General features: G+C 39.2%; 1 long non-coding RNA gene across 4 annotated transcripts in view; it reads right to left on the bottom strand.

The window, feature by feature from the left end:
- Window positions 1-965: 965 nt before the first annotated feature.
- LOC135114718 (uncharacterized) overlaps window positions 966-16,739 on the bottom strand; it is a 120,559-nt gene continuing 104,785 nt past the window's right edge. For 2 of the 4 annotated variants that reach the window (XR_010275649.1, XR_010275650.1), the window contains exons 3-7: window positions 4,535-4,657; window positions 3,425-3,603; window positions 2,667-2,810; window positions 1,848-1,989; window positions 966-1,645 (exon numbers count right to left, since the gene is read on the bottom strand). This is a non-coding gene — a long non-coding RNA (uncharacterized LOC135114718). Of the gene's footprint in view, window positions 1,646-1,847; window positions 1,990-2,666; window positions 2,811-3,424; window positions 3,604-4,534; window positions 4,658-7,651; window positions 7,823-16,739 lie in introns of those variants that run through there. The other 2 variants (XR_010275647.1, XR_010275648.1) reach the window with 2 other exon arrangements.

Raw genomic sequence — 16,739 nt, forward strand, 5'->3', positions numbered from 1 at the left:
AAAAAAAAAGCCCACTGAAATGCCAGTCCCATAAAAGGGTCAAAGCAGTGGTCAAAAATTGGTGGATAAGTGTCTTGAAACCTCCCTCTTGAAGGAATTCAAGTCATAGGAAGGTGGAAATACAGAAGGCAGGGAGTGTGTGTGGTGGGTGTTTGCCTTGTCTTGACAATTGCCTTTCATGATGAATGTCAACCTGGTATAATGGATAGGAGAGGTATTGCTTGCAGTTCATGTAGCATTAAATACATGGCTTTCATTTGATGCAGTTTTGTTGTTCTATTGTGTGGCATTAATAATTTCTGGCATCTATTTACCCCAAACACATGCCGACAGGTCAGAATAGGATTGTTAGCCTTCCTCTCCTGCCAGATTCCAGTTATAACACTTTTTCTTTCTTCACCAGGTGAGCTACAGTGCATGGCTGACCGGTCCAGTGTGTTTGCCTAGAAGAGAACTCAACCTGCACCTCCCCAGTGTGAGTGTAGTGTCTTGACAATGCACCATCATGCACTTTTGAGTGATAACATGCGGGGCTCCCAGTTATAATATGCTAAGTAATGACCATCAACTTTTATTTGACACTTCACCATTACTTTTCTGCAATACAAGTGAACTTGCAATGCCCCTGCACAAATGGGTCTACTTATATTAATTATTTAATGGTTAGTGACTGACAAAGTCAAAGAAAATGCTCAGGATAGTTTTTCCCATATTACACTGGGGCTGCCCTGCACACTTTTCACAATCAAGGGGGCACATGATGGTGCAATGGTTAATTGAGACAGCATACTCACACTCAGGAAATCCAGGCTTAATTTTCTCATCTAGGCCCTGTACCTGTGAACATTGGGAAGTCTGGCAGTCCTGTCCAGTAAGTAGGGAGCTGGGCACCTCCACAGTAGGGAAGAAAATTACAAAATAGAAGAAAATTGTAGTAAACTGCATGCATAAGTGGGTAAAAATTGTTTATTATTATAGTTTATTTTGTTTGGTACACAGAATTAGCATGTAACCAACCACATTAGGGAAACTGTCACTGCTCTCCATGTGTGTTTTTGGTTTAGCTTTCAATACGAGACAGTTTCTCATTGATGCAGTGACACCTATATAAGCCACTCAACCCACAGGGAAGTAAATAAACGGTACTACAACCCAGACTATAAGGAGAGGAGCACTGTTTGAATTCAGTGCCTGTGTTGGTCATGATGAACAGCTGCCACTTGCATATCATCAAATTTGATTAGGCCTGGCATTTGCAAGGATCTATAATCTTTCTAGTGTACTAAGCTTTTTTATCAAATAAGATATTGCAATTGTTAGCAGTAGTAAGTCCATCCCAATAACAGATTCCCATTTCAGACTCATAACATACCACAATGGGGTGGGTAAATAAGGCTTAATCTACTTACTCCCCCATGAGTTGTGGTGGGTTCACATACACCACTACATTAACGAAACCAGCAGACAAAGTAATGCTCAATTAAAACCAAAAATGGACATGGATGGCAATATGTGATGAGATATCCATCCAGTCACTGTGCCAGCTCTGTTTGATAACTCCCACTTCTCAGCTTGTGTACCTGTTCCCCTTCTCTCATTCTCTTGAAATTTTGTTTTGCAACTGTTGATTTCTCATTACTTGTACCTGCAGCAAAATGATATTTTCACTATCAGAATGTCTTTTATGCTGTCCAATAAAAAAAAAAATTATATATATGAATGTTATAAAAAAATGAATATTCAAGCTAAAGGTCAAATGTGCATGAAGTTAATATTTATCAAAAGAAAAAGTGAAAAAACATGCAATTACTTATCACAGGGGGAAAAAAGACTGCTGCCACTATCACCTCCTGCATTTTTGTAAATCCTTGTCATCCATCCTGGCACAGCCTGGGGCATTCTGATAGTCATCCTGGCCAAAGAAGCAAGTGCAGTAATCACTTTTTTCCATCCCACGGATAGCATCTGCAAGCTGTCTGTCCTCGACTCCTGCAAATAGTACAGGTGTTCTATCTATATAGAATGGAAAAAATTATAATACAAAAATGTATTACAATAACGAACTTAAAATTAACAAAAGAATGAAGGAGTCAAACTGAGATGAAGCTATCAAAGATTAAAAATAAATAGTATAAGAAATATTATTAATAATCTTCCTATATATACCAGATTGGTAATCCCAAACAGGATGGCCTAAAGTACCACACACTTATCCCCATCAACCTTGGTGGAAAGGAAAGGGGTTGTGTGGACTACCTTACTATACCAAGGGCTTACACTGGCCATGTTCAATAGGAGCAAGGCCCAACCATACATTATTAGTTTATCCCTACCCTTCCACAATGAGACTGTTCCCTACCCTAAACCTCCTCCAATCCTCACACCACAGCAGATGCAGAGTACTTCCTACGGAATGCCCCACACCTTAACTGGATCCATGTCAATAGGCCCCATCAATTCTCACACCCAACTCCCAGGGGTTGACATGACAGCAGCAGCAGATAAAGGAAATTAAATAATAATAACAGCAACAGCATGCATGCACACACCACCTTTCTTTCTCACCCTTACCCATCACAACTTAAATTCCAAGCACCACAATCATATGAACAAGTCCAACACACATTCATTCTTTTCCTCCCATCCTCTCCTACATACACACTTACACACATGAAGAAATCAAACTATGCTTGAATGCCAAAGACTGTCTCCCCCATCGCCTGTTCCACATCACAAGTGCATTCTCACAACCTCTTCATCTTTATCTGCTCCTCTGAACTTCTACCTGCCCCAGTAATCCTGCTGCTGATCTGCAATACAAAGACGAGTGTCAGAAAGCCTAAACACTGGGATAGACAACACGGGTAGAGATTTGGGGAACAGTATTCTTTCAACAGTAAGGTATAGGACAGATATTGAGATATGGAAATAGAACATGGCACACCAATCAGAAGTCTGCCCATCCTCTCCTATACACACAACTACACACTGAGAAATCAAGCCATCCTCCTTAAATGTTTAAATTAAAGACTATCTTGTGTCCTTTAGAAATATCTTATCTGAGAGGAACAGTGACAAGATGGGAGAAAGCAATGAAAGTGTGTATGTGTAGTGCTGGAGTGGGTGAAAAGAATCGAGACGGTTTGCTCATACTGAGAGGATGAACAGTGAAGTTTGTAAAGAAAGTGCAGGTACGTGAAACTATAGGTGCTGATGGGAGAATGGGCATTTGGTAGATGGAAGGGTAGGATAAAATCATAAATGTGTGAGAAAGGGGGTGATAGAGAAGCACTTGAGCAAACAAGAAGGGAGAGTTTGAACAAGGAGAAACAAGAGGCTGTTCTACTGTGGGTACCCCCTTGGAGGGATGTTCCAGGACAAAATGTGGTGTCGGATGGAATAATAATAGATACAACCATCTCACTTGCTATACAAGGATCCTGGGCAGTCATGGTGACAATGTAGAGCTTCCACATGGTGAGTGTTGCTGCAAACTTTCTTCACTCTCCATCTGAATCTCAAACAAGTCACGATGCCAAGAGGACATGCTGGTCTCCATTCATTATTATTGCCAAGTGGATGGTGCCCTTCTGAACTCCTACACTGCAAGACAAAGGAAGAAATTAAGAATTGCAACAAGGGGAGACACTTAATGGAAACAGAAAAATCAATATCACATCAAAAATAAATAAATGAATGAAATATAATTAAGATAAAATTCAAATAAAATAATCAAAGTAAAACAGTAAAAGGAAATCAAGACGAAAAAGGAAAACTGGGTTACTAAATAGAAGGGAAAACATGAGAAAGATAATAGGAAAGTAAAAGGGGGAGAAAATATTAAAACTACACAAAGATGAAGAGCAAGAGGAAAATAGAGAATGGCCATGCAGTATAAGGAAGAAAAAGTGATAGGAGTGTAAAATCCCTTACTTCCTGAACTTTGAAATAACTGGTAGGTATCTCACTTTTCTAGCATTATCTTGCAATCTTAGTTATCACACTAATTTTTATATCATGGTCTTTAGCCCTTTCACTGTGATATGCAACAATTCACAACACAAAGTGATGAATGGAGTCTAATGCAACAATTCACAACACAAAATGATGGATGGAGTCTTTACTAACATCTATAAGAAAGGAATAAAAAATAATACATTTTGTAATGTCTAGCCAGTACAATCTTTGGAGGTGGCTGTAGAAAAACAAAAGTCTAAGAATGGTTAGAGATTATGGAAAGAAGTGGAAAATATCAATGAAAGGGTTAAAATGAAGTTATATTTTGTCATTAATGTTAAACCCACCAACATCCTTTTCTATCCTTTACCTTCTCTTCAAACTTAATGGAAATGGCATGGTACAATTTTAGAGAATGGTCCTGGAATACTATAGACACCTTGAGAAACCTTGTATTGCTGCTCAGTGAATGGTGTCCACAGTTTTCTTTATGTTGTGTTAGATTATCCAGGGCTGATCATCTACAACAAGTGTCATACTCATTAAGTCAAACTTTCTTACTCTATAAAACACTTACACTGTCTCAATATGTCTTTCCTTGCCATCCATCCTAATTCTTGCCTTCCCAGGGCTTTTCAAGTTGACTGGTTGCTGGGTTTGCTCAAAGAGATGGCTCTCTTCTGGCTGCAGCTTTCTGGTCCTGCATAAAAGAAATTGTTACATATTGTAAAAATTATCACCATTGGTAAACATTATCATATTTACTATTAGGTCAGTAGTAGCATTAGTATTGGTGTAGTAATGGTGCAATGGTAGCTGTGGCATCAGTAGTCAATAGTAATAGGAGCAGGAGTAGTAATTGTTGTTGTTGTAAGGAAGATGGAAAAGAAACCATTTTCCCTGAGGGAAGAGAAGAAAATGGAGGAAAAGTATTTCACCATCCAGGATTTAAAGGTCTTGGTTGTGAAACTTTGAAAAACTAAATACATATGTATTAAATCGATAATTCTGATTTTTTCCCCTTAAAACTTCCAGACACCTTTTCAGCCATCAACCTTCATTACAAATATCACTACAAACACAAAAAGAAAAAACATAAGTAAATATACAAAACAAGCATGTATTATAAATATGTCCCTGAAAGAAGATGTAATCAAAGTAACTGAAATGCAAATAACTTTAAACATCAAACACAATATTAACTGCATATTAATATTTTTCTTGTATAGTTTCTCTTTTCAAGCCATTCTAATGCACAATTACCTTGAGGAAATTTGATATTTAAAATTAAATATATGCCAAATAATAAATACACGAGTAAAACTTATGAAAACAATCCTGAAAACACCAGAAGTGACCATCACCAACACGTTACAACACGACATTTAATCAAAGTTATTGCAAAAAACAAATTGACAAACAAATAAAGTAATAAACAAAATTTATTTCACATGGCAACTTCTAAAAAGCATTTTCTTCTGACTCAAACCCACAATTTTCCTACATTTACCATTATGTTTCCAGTACTTGTTTGGACTTTCTCTTTCCTAACACTGACACATTTCTTTCGTTTATACTGACACAAAGTCTCTCAAACTGCAGAAGTATCGATGACATGTCTACTGCACACCCATCCCCCCAATGCACACTTCAGCAATACACACAGCACAGTGGTTCAGGTTCAATTTGGAAACATCCTTACCTGTTTGCCATTATGAAAATAATAAAAGACAGATGGGAGACTGCATGAGCCGGTTATGAGGCACTGGAGTTGGTGCTTAACATGCATATTTGAGGTGACTGGTGGCAGTGGGAATAGGGAAGCCAGTGTGCAGGGGAGGGAAGTGAGTCAATCTGCGTCGTCTTTGTATTGAGGTGTGAAGAGTGTGTAGTTTGGTGAATAAATTTATTGTGCCACTGTCTAAAGTAAGTGGTGTGTCAATGGTAGGAATGCTTTTATTTGTCAGTATTGGTATGGCATGTTTGGTATGCCTGGTTGTGAGTGTTGCAAGTACAATGATTGATTGTGCTGTGAAACTATTTGTGTGAATCAATGTCTGTGTGAATTTGTACATGACTTTGTACATAAGTGTAAGTCTTTGTGCCTGCCTGCGTATGTGAAGGGGATCCATGTTTATTTGTTGCTTTAAGTGTGCTGTAATGCCAAGTGTTCATGTGTAATTGTTTGTAATGAACCTACTCACCTTGGTGACAAGTTATTCTAAATTATCAATGTTTATGTGTGCAGGGGAGCAACAATCTAGTGTTGGTATGACAAGTGAATTGTGTGGTACATGTTTTGTGTACAGACAGTACATTTGCGTGTCTGAACTAATTTTAGGTGTGTGTGGATGGCTGTGTGACAGTGTGAAGTGTAGCAGTTTGTATTTGTCAGGACAGAAATTATCTGGCAAGTGTGCTCCCCACGGCAGGAGGGTGTCCAGGTTCTACTGAAGAAGTCTACAGTCGTCAATGGCCTTCACTCCTCTAAACACTACATTACCATCTGCAAAATGTCTAGTAAAAAAAATTAGGTGCTGATAGGGGCAGATAATTGATTTCCCCACTAAGAAAAGGAGATCTAGAACAGTGGCTTGAAGGACACTTGAAGAAACAGGAACAGTGTCAGGTGAAGAATGGTAAAGTAGAACCCACGAGTCCTGTCTATCAAAAAAACAGCCATCCAGTGAAGAAGTGGTTCCAAGATAACAAAGTATTTTAATCTACATATCAGTCTATTGTGGGGGGACTGTGAAAGACTTTGGCAGAAGTACAGAAGTGTCTGCCTGCTTAACATCTCATCTGTCAAGTTGTCCTTTAATGTAATGGAGTGTAGCAGCAAGTTGTGATATACATGAATGTCTGGGGCAAAAACTGTGTTATGTGCCAGTAAGGATGTTTGTGTTGATTCACTGTATGTTTGGTCTCATTGCCACTTCAACCAATACACAGTACGTAACCCTAACCTTTCACAGGGTTTATATTTCACTGTCTGGAGCATTTCTAGCTTAGTTTTACCCTATCAGAAATTAGTAAGTTTCCCTTATGGGGGTGCATCCAGCCCACCCTCAGATTATAAAATGTTAGGTTAGGTTAGTTTACCTTATGGAGGGTGCAGGACAGTGAAGGCTGCATAGTTAGATTACAAAATTTTAGTTTACCTTATGGGGGGAAAAGGTTAGGGGGGATTGATGGGGGAGTACTGGATGAAACTGCAAATGTACTGCTTGTTTTGTGTTGAAAATTGTGCATGGAATGTAAATTAAATATCTAATTAGATCTAGTTCTGAAAGCAAAAGTGACTGAGCAGTAGCTAGAACTGAGAGAGAGAGAGAGAGAGAGAGAGAGAGAGAGAGAGAGAGAGAGAGAGAGAGAGAGATGCATGACACTGCAGATTTACCAGACATTAATAATAAAGAGATGCCCTCCTAGTCATTAAGGTTACCCTCACAATCTATCATAACACATACCTCCTAAAATTAAAGGGATAGAGTTTACCGAAAATATACTTAGGGGTTTCTATTCCTCCCCTTGTCAGTGAATTTCAACTCTTACTTATAGCTACTCACCTCTTTTACTCTCACATTCCTACCATTACAACTCACTCGCTCCCTTCCTTAATAACACAAAGCACCAACAAATAACACAAAATTTTGAAACACGCCAATGGCCCACAATATCCACCATATTTTACCTTTTTCTAATGCTTTTCAAGACACTGTAGGATGTCAGCGTGATATCCAAGCCTTCATGATATCCCAGGAAGAAGGGGACAGCAAGCAGTGTCTTCAGAGTGGAAGAAAAACAAAAATTGTGGAGCCGTTGACCAGCCCAGCCGGTTTAAGAAGGCCTGGGTCTCGGTCTGGGTCTCGGTTGCGCATCTCGTGCAGTTGTTGTTTTCGTACTTATTCCATGAGTACCACTTTTCATTATTTAATTTTCCCTTTCAGGTGAAGTTATTATATGATATGTTTTTATATGTGTTTTTTTATGATAATTATATTGTTTTAGTTGTTTATTCCGCGTTTTAATGACATATTCAGGATTGGTTTTTTTTTTCATTATTTGTCATTTAATTGATTATTCATAATGAAGATAAAAGAAATCTATGCAAAACATAATCGCTATATAGATAATTTAGAGAGAGAGAGAGAGAGAGAGAGAGAGAGAGAGAGAGAGAGAGAGAGAGAGAGAGAGAGAGAGACTCGCACATACACTTAACTACTAAAGCCATTACGTGCGTCCCTGAATTCGGTGGTTAAGGAAAAGGAGGGATGCGCAGGAACCCGGCGACCCTTCAAGGCTGTATTTTTTTTCTTTCTCTTCACGGCCTCGCCTCGAACATGTTGCTGAGAAGAGACCCGCGGTGACTAGTACTTCTGATAAAGGAACTGTAATTTTCAAACACTTAAGCCTCCCATAATGGCTATTTTTAAAGGCCATTGAGATGATAAATCGGGTTTTTGCTTTTTTTTTTTTTTTTTTTATGAAGATGCAAAATTATTGTTGAGCTGTCACTAGAATCACGAAAACTTACTTGAAAATCCCAGCAGTTTTTCATTAGACGATGAACTTCTACACCATGAAAATCACTTGAAAATCGCAGTGACTTCCACCTGAATCACGACAACTTGCTAGAATATTTCAATAACTTTACTAGAGTCATGAAAACTCACTCGAGAATCACAATACCTTCTACTACATCATGAAAACCCATGTAAAAATCCCAGCAACTTCCACTAGAGTTCATTAAAGATAGTAAGATAAAAACCTTTTTTTAAGAATACCGTCCAAGGTTAAGACGATGCAAATTAAATGAAAAGACGTGTCGATACTATTTTTTTTTTTTTTTTTGTTCTTATGTATATATTTATTAGTTTTTTTTTTTCATGAAGCAACACAAATACTATACCTAGATTACTACTACTACTACTACTACTACTACTACTACTACTACTAGCGAATGGCTGCGTTATTCTACTTCCATAATCATGAATGCCGTCGGAAACACAATAGAAAAGTGGATGAGGAGGAGGAAGAGGAAGAGGAAGAGGAAGAGGAAGAGGAAGAGGAGGAGGAGGAAGATGAGAAGAGAGAGAGGGAGAGGTAAATTCATAATACACCATATCATAATTACTAATAAAGACTGTTTGGCATGACGAGGCTGTTCACTCAACTCTAAAGCTTGTTCAGTAGTTAACCATTAGAAGTAAATACGCTGTTCTGTAATTACCCGCTTACAATAACTGCTGTTTATTAGTTATCCATTAAAGTTAACTAGGTTGTTCGGTAGTTACTCATTTCAGTTAACGAGGTTGTTCAGTAGTTACCCATTCGAGCTAACGAGATTTCAGTTGTTATCCATCTAAGTTAACAAGATTGTTCGACAGTTGCTCACTAACAATGAGGAAGAACAAGCAATAACTGTTTTCCCTCACAGCTCCTCACTGCCTCTCACTGAATCCTATACCCTCTATTAATTTCCACTTTCACTTTTACTTTCCCTCACTAGTAGTATGAGTTATTATTATCATTATTATTATTATTATTATTATTATTATTATTAGTAGTAGTAGTAGTAGTAGTAGTAGTAGTAGTAGTAGTAGTAGTAGTACATGCTTTTTGTCCAATTAAAAAAAAACACAACAGCATCGTGTAGAGGACTAACTGAACATAAATACTAAATCACACACACAAAAAAAAAAAAAATGACTGAACTACTACATAATTATTACTACCTCTCATTGCCGCTATAACCATCACTTCACTATCCCTAAATCACTGCTCTTCACTATTTGCCCCTGTTCTCCTCCTCATCCTCTTCACTGTCCCTCATAGCCTCACTAGTCCTCATCTAACACCACATCCTCTCACTGCTTTCCCTGACTCTCACTGACTCGCCAGTATTCATAAACCTTTTGCTCTCTCACCCCGACTATTGTCAAAGGCCACAGAGATGATCAGCTGGGTTTTTACGAGTGTTTCTGCTGCTAGTAACGTAGAAATGTTAATCTGTTGCAAAAATCATGGAAAAATCTTTAAAAACCCGTGTGATTTCAACCAGAGCTCTTTGAAAGTAGTGGAGAAGCGCCGCTGAGGTGTTTCGTAATAAAAGTTTGAATTTTCTCTCATTGGCTCACCGTCTCACACAGCTTCTCTCTGCTTTCTCACTGCCCCTCGCTCTCACTCACCACCTCAAACTAACCCTCATAAATTTTCATTCAAACCCCCATATCTCTCACTTTTCTCACTGACTCTAACCCTATCTATCTCCTATTGCCCTTCTCTGCTTCCTCACAGCAACTCCCTGCCAGATAAACGGGACCATCGTATCGGAAAGAGAAAGTATCGTATGTATGTTATCCTGTACAAAAACGAGGGTAGGGAAACACACACACTCTCCACTTTGTAGTACCTAGCGTAAAGAAATAGCCTGAGGAGGAGGAGGAGGAGGAGGAGGAGGAGGAGGAGGAGGAGGCGATGAGTGGAAATCCTTGAGTGGTCAGGGCAATTCTCATATGATTCAAAGTTTATCATCAAGATTCATGACTATAAAGCAATAAAATATATATATATAAAAAAAAAAGGTAGAAAGAGAAAACACGCCAGGAAAATTATGTGTTGTCATTCAGTCACAGGAACAGCACGGAGGATTGAACGGTTTATAGAAGAGAGAGAGAGAGAGAGAGAGAGAGAGAGAGAGAGAGAGAGAGAGAGAGAGAGAGAGAGAGAGAGAGAGAGAGAGAGAGAGAGAGAGAGAGAGAGAGAGAGAGACTAATAGAATGAAGCAGTGCATATAGACTATAGATATTTTACAACAACTGTGTGTACGACTGAATCACTTCAATTTCTTCATGTCATTGTCTTCCAGCTAACTAAATTATGCGTTTCCTACTTTCTCTTTTATTGAATATAATTATTTTTTTCCTTTTCATCCTCCTCTTACTTCTCCTTCACCTCCTTCTTTTAATATTACTATTTAAATTTGCTACTACTATTACTGCTACTACTACTACTACTACTACTACTACTACTACTATTACTACTACTACTACTACTACTACTACTAACAACAACAACAACAACAACAACAACAACAACAACAACAACAACAACGCACAATACAAAATCTAATCACATGTAACGAACCCTAAAGTCACGAGACGGAAGAAACTGAAAGTGAAACAACGAACGAAAAAGAAAACGAGAAAAAAAAAAAAGATGCTATGAACGAAACTTTGTGGCATAGAAAAGAAAAGGGAACCATAACACGATAATTACGAAATGGAACGGAAGAGAACGAACACCACTAGGAAGGAGGGAGCCTCACCTGAGAAAGAGGAGAGTAAATCGTGCTGGTAGTGTCCTTCGGGAGTATGCAGGACCTTCCAGGATGCTAGTAACACACACACACACACACACACACACACACACACACACACACACACACACACACACACACACACACACACAGAGATAGATAGGATACTACTAAGGTGTACGGTCTATATAGACGACGTGATCTGCAAATCTAATTCTACTTTGGTATGTGATCTACATGTTTCATTTACTTATTATGACTCAAATAACACATTCTACATATAGATAATATTTATGTGTAAAAAGAATAACGACCATTTTTATATATACATTTAAGAAAATAACTTATTTTTTTATACACTTATTATTAAAAAATAAAATAAAATGAAGCAAATTTGAAACAAGTTTAGTAATTTTATCGGTGAATCGAACGAACATACACAAGAAAAGCAAGAAATACATAGTCAGAGTTTTTTCTCACCATGCGCCTGATGAAATAATCAGTGCACTATGTAAGCCGAAATAATGATAAGGAATCTGATGTTACGATAAATAAATAAATAAATAAATAAATAAATAACGCGTGACGAAGACAACGATGCGATTCCACGATAACGATGCGATTCCACGATAACGATGCGATTCCACGATAACGATGCGAGTTTCCACGATAACGATACGAGTTTCCACGATAACGATGCGATTCCATGATAACGATACGATTCCACGATAACGATGCGATTCCACGATGCGATTCTACGATAACGATGCGATTCCACGATAACGATACGAGTTTCCACGATAACGATGCGATTCCACGATAACGATGCGAGTTTCCACGATAACGATGCGAGTTTCCACGATAACGATGCGATTCCACGATAACGATGCGATTCCACGATAACGATACGAATTTCCACGATAACGATGCGGGTGCGGCGAAGGCTACAACATTGAAGTTTACCTACCTACATAGGTACCAGGACGAACCTTTCCTCCCCAAGGGTCCATCCCAATCCTATGGGTGTTGAGGGCAGTGACGATGCAACCTTGCAGCGCCTCACACGGGTCGCCATGAGCAATGACCCACCACACACCACTCCCCAACCACCGTCATGAAGTGAGCCCTTTTCTCCCCTAAAGGACCCCTCGTACTGCCAGTGTCTGGTGCATGGTGCACGGCGTGCCCTCGTTCATGGCGAGTTGTTCAGCCCGGCGTCATCATAATCAAAAGACCCGTACACACCCTCCACCAGACTCTATAGAAAGAGCCCTTACTCCCCATAAGGACTCCCTCCTCCGGGCAACATCTGGTGAATGGCAGACATTGATCCCTTGCTTATGGCGACTCCTTGCCTAGTGTGAGGCGCTGCAAGTGGACGACTACTATTGAAGCTTGAGGCCGCAAAGGAAAAAGAAGGACCTGCTGCCAGTTCTCTACCTTGGGCCCCAGGCCGGACCCGACAGCCACCTTCTACCCCCGTGCGGCGCCCAAGGCCATCACGGCCCTCAACGAATTTTGGTCGAAAGATTTCAAACGTCATTTAAATTTTGATCCGAATATAAAATCGTCGATGGTAAATGAAAAATGGCTTTTGTTTGAAAGTGTGCAAGAGTGGGCTGATCAATGAAGTAAGGTGAGGCAGCTTTGCTCCTGAGTATTCATAGTGTATCTTGCATGTTTGCTGCCCGTGAATATGCGCATGTTAGTGTGTGACTGGATAGGAGCAAGTAATCCAATAGTAGTGCCTAGTTAGATACATTTCTGGATAGGGAGGAGGAGCAGACATAGGTTTGCATGTCTTATACAAAAACTGCCACCTATAAACTTTTTTTTTTTTTATAGATTTGCTATTTTTTAAAAAGCAAGAAATAGATCATCACAGTTTTTCCTCAGAAAATTATCAGAAATAATGAAGGTGCGATTGGAAGGTTGTTTCTTTTGCTCCTCTCATTTTTTTTTTTTTTTTTTTTTCGAAATGCAAACCTTTGAGTCTAGAAGCCCTCTTTCAGTTGCCTGAGTGTTTGCTGTAGCGTTTGGATGAACATAATGTCGCTGATGGTTGCCAGTTAAATGACGGTAATTTAAACGATTTAAATCAGAATGTGCTGGCCATTCGTCACAATGAATAACCAAAATTTCCGCAACTTCTTTTTGAATTATGGGTTCCAGTCTTTTACGATTTCTTCTTTGTACATAAAAATTGCGTCAATCTCCACCTTTCTTCATTCCCAACACCCAGGGACCATCAATTCGTCTTCCATGGTGTCAGTTGTTCACTTCATGACCTTGCACCACCTCTGCCTCTGTTGTATTTTCGGCGTCCCGTGAACCGCGCTTCGCTAATTTACACTGGCTCTTCTTTAATGCTTGCCATTTTTCCACGATTGTCAACAAAAACAATGTGTGAGCAACCCTCACGACACATATTAATGCCAATCACAGATTGTGTCGGTACCTCTACCTGTCAATTTATGCACCCAATCATATGAGATAGCTTGAATAAAAAAAAATAAATAAATAAATAAATAAATAAAAATAATAGTAATAATAAAATAATAATAATAATAATAATTCTAAAATTTGGCATAGAAAAAGCTTGCAAACTGCTATTAAATGCAACTGCCTTCGTCTCGTCTGTGATCTCGTTGTAAAACTCTTTAGTTAACGTCTGAACGGTTCTTTAGATATTCAGATGTCAATAAGCAGGTAAAATCACGGAAGGGAGAGCAGGTTAGCTATCGAGACTGATGTCTATGTCTATGCCGTTACCACACGTACCTTCCTGAGTCGGGATCGGAGCTCCGACATTCGAGTAGACATTCCACTCATGCTTCAGACTAACCAGACATTCTCTCGAAACCAAGACAAGTGTTTTCCTCGTCTCTTGATAATAAAAGGAAAAATGTATAACCTTTCTTGTTGTAGATCACAATATAAAGTGTAGATCGCATATCAAAGTAGCACCGATAGCTAGATAGTTTTTTGACCACACTATTAAAGCCACGAACAAACTGACTTAAGTGAAATACATATACAAATCACTGGTCCACAACAGACATTAAAACAATGAGACAGCTAATACTACTACTAATACTACTACTACTACTAAAACTACTGCTACTACTACTACTACTACTGCTACTACTACTACCATTACTATACTACTACTACTACTACTACTACTACTACTACTACTACTACTACACACACACACACACACACACACCATTAAGTACTAGGTCAACCATTAACAGGTATGATTCATTAAAAAAAGAAGTAATTGGTACCTTCACATGAGTGTTAATTTGGCACACGCCTTGACCCTACGCCACGTGCACCCCTCACCTGGCCTTCCTACTTGTCTGTACCTCTCCACCACAGCTTACATAATTACCAGGTCACTAAGAAGTAGTTGCAGACAGTTAACAATGATTGTGTTGTTTGTAAGTGCTTCGTTGTAAACATGTGGTGTAGTTGAAGTAATTACACGTAGAAGATGAAGTGCTGCTCTCTATCTCTGCTCGAACTTCAGAGAGTGCAAGACGAAGGGTTAGACGGCAAATTATCCCTTAATCCTTATCCTAACGTCCTACACTTTTAAATCCTAGACGTGGAAGAAACAATTACGATGAAATGTTTAAAAACGCTTGGAAAAAAAAAAATAAATAAAATAAAAATATTCTTGAAAATGCTCTTGAAAACACTCTTTAAGAACATTCTTCAAAACACCCTTAAAAACACTCTTGAAAATACTCTCAAAACACTTTTAGGAACGCTCTTGAAAACTCTCTTGAAAACACTTTTAAGAACATTCTTGAAAACGCTTCTAAAAACACTCTTAGAAGCGCTCTTGAAAACACTCTTGAAAATGCTCTTAAAAACACTCTTAAAACACTTCTGAAAACACTCTTAAAAAAAAAAAAAAACACTTAAAAACAACCTTGAAAACGCATTCGAAAACGTTCTTATAAACACCAAACAACATACGTACACTAGAAGTTATGATAAGTTATATCAGGATAAGTTAGGTTCAGTTCAGTTGGGTTGTTATGATGAGTAGGGAAATAAAACACTTAGCACAGAAAAAATAAAGTAAATGCAGCAGATTACACGACTTCTGATCCTGACTGTACTTGTAAACACGCGTCGGGTCCCTCACGGATACATCTTACCTGCACCTCATCTCATTAATCTCAGGTGCAAGTGGGACGTGATTTATTCCCTAGGTTGGTAAATGGCCAGGAAAGTTTGATTTATTTATATGTCTTTTTCTTTTTCTTTTTCTTTTCCTTTTTTTTTTTTTTTCATGCAGTGGGTGGAGGCTCTCGGCCCTGACCCCACCGCCTCCTCCTGCCCCACTGCCTCATGTATCCCTTCCCTCCCTCCCTTCCTCCCGCTCCAGCCTTCTCTTTCTTTCTTTGTACTTTTTTCCTTCTTTCTTGTCTTTGTTGGTCATCGTATGTGTGTGTGTGTGTGTGTGTGTGTGTGTGTGTGTCTATCATTTTATCACTTCATCAGTTTCGTCCTTGTCAAACAAATGGGCAGAAAAAGCAGTTAGTGGCGAAACAGAATCACAACAAGCGACAAATCTATTAGTCATTAAGAGGCTGTTAGCGGCACGAGGACGAGGAACAACCACAAGAGGAGGAGGAAGAAGACGCAGAGGAGGAGGAGGAGGAAGACAAAGAGGAAGAGATGTACAAGGGAAGAAGGACACACGTACAACACAGGAATTACGAGGTCACTTTCCCTATTCCTCATTACCCATACCTTCCCTTACCTTCTTCCTTACCCCTACATCGTCCCCTCATATCTTCCCCTACCTCCTCCTCCCGCAGTAGACACTTCCTTTTGGGCGCGTCGTGACTAACCTTACCATAGACGGCCTATTTGACACGCTTGACCCTTATTCTACCTCCCCCCCTCCCCCCTACATTCTCCTACCCTCCATGCTCCTTTTTTTTTGCCCCATCCCTTGATTTTTATCTTAATGGAATCTCCTTACTCGTGTTTGAATCTCCCAGCTTCTTATTTCCAGTTTTTCGTCTCTTTATCTGTGTCTCTGTCGCTGTTGTTGTTGCTGTCTGTATGTCTGTGTTAGTCTCTCTCTCTCTCTCTCTCTCTCTCTCTCTCTCTCTCTCTCTCTCTCTCTCTCTCTCTCTCTCTCTCTCTCTCTCATCGCCACCATTGTATTCCATCCATGTATTTAATCCCTCATTCACCTCCCTCTTGTCCTCTCCTCCCCTCAATAAAACGCTACTGTAACCTCTCCGTCCACCCTTAGCTAAGTCCTATAATCCTCTATCCACTGATAATGCCATTGTGATAATGCAAACACTATCCAATCCTTTTCTCTACCTTGACACATCCCATCTTTCACCACTTGATGGCCCTTCCTCCTCCCCACGCCTGGTATTAATCTCTCCTATAGTATCTCTCGTGTTAAGGAAGGAAGTAG

Source organism: Scylla paramamosain, chromosome 28 (genome assembly GCF_035594125.1).
Source record: "Scylla paramamosain isolate STU-SP2022 chromosome 28, ASM3559412v1, whole genome shotgun sequence".
Taxonomy (NCBI): Eukaryota; Metazoa; Arthropoda; class Malacostraca; order Decapoda; family Portunidae; genus Scylla; species Scylla paramamosain.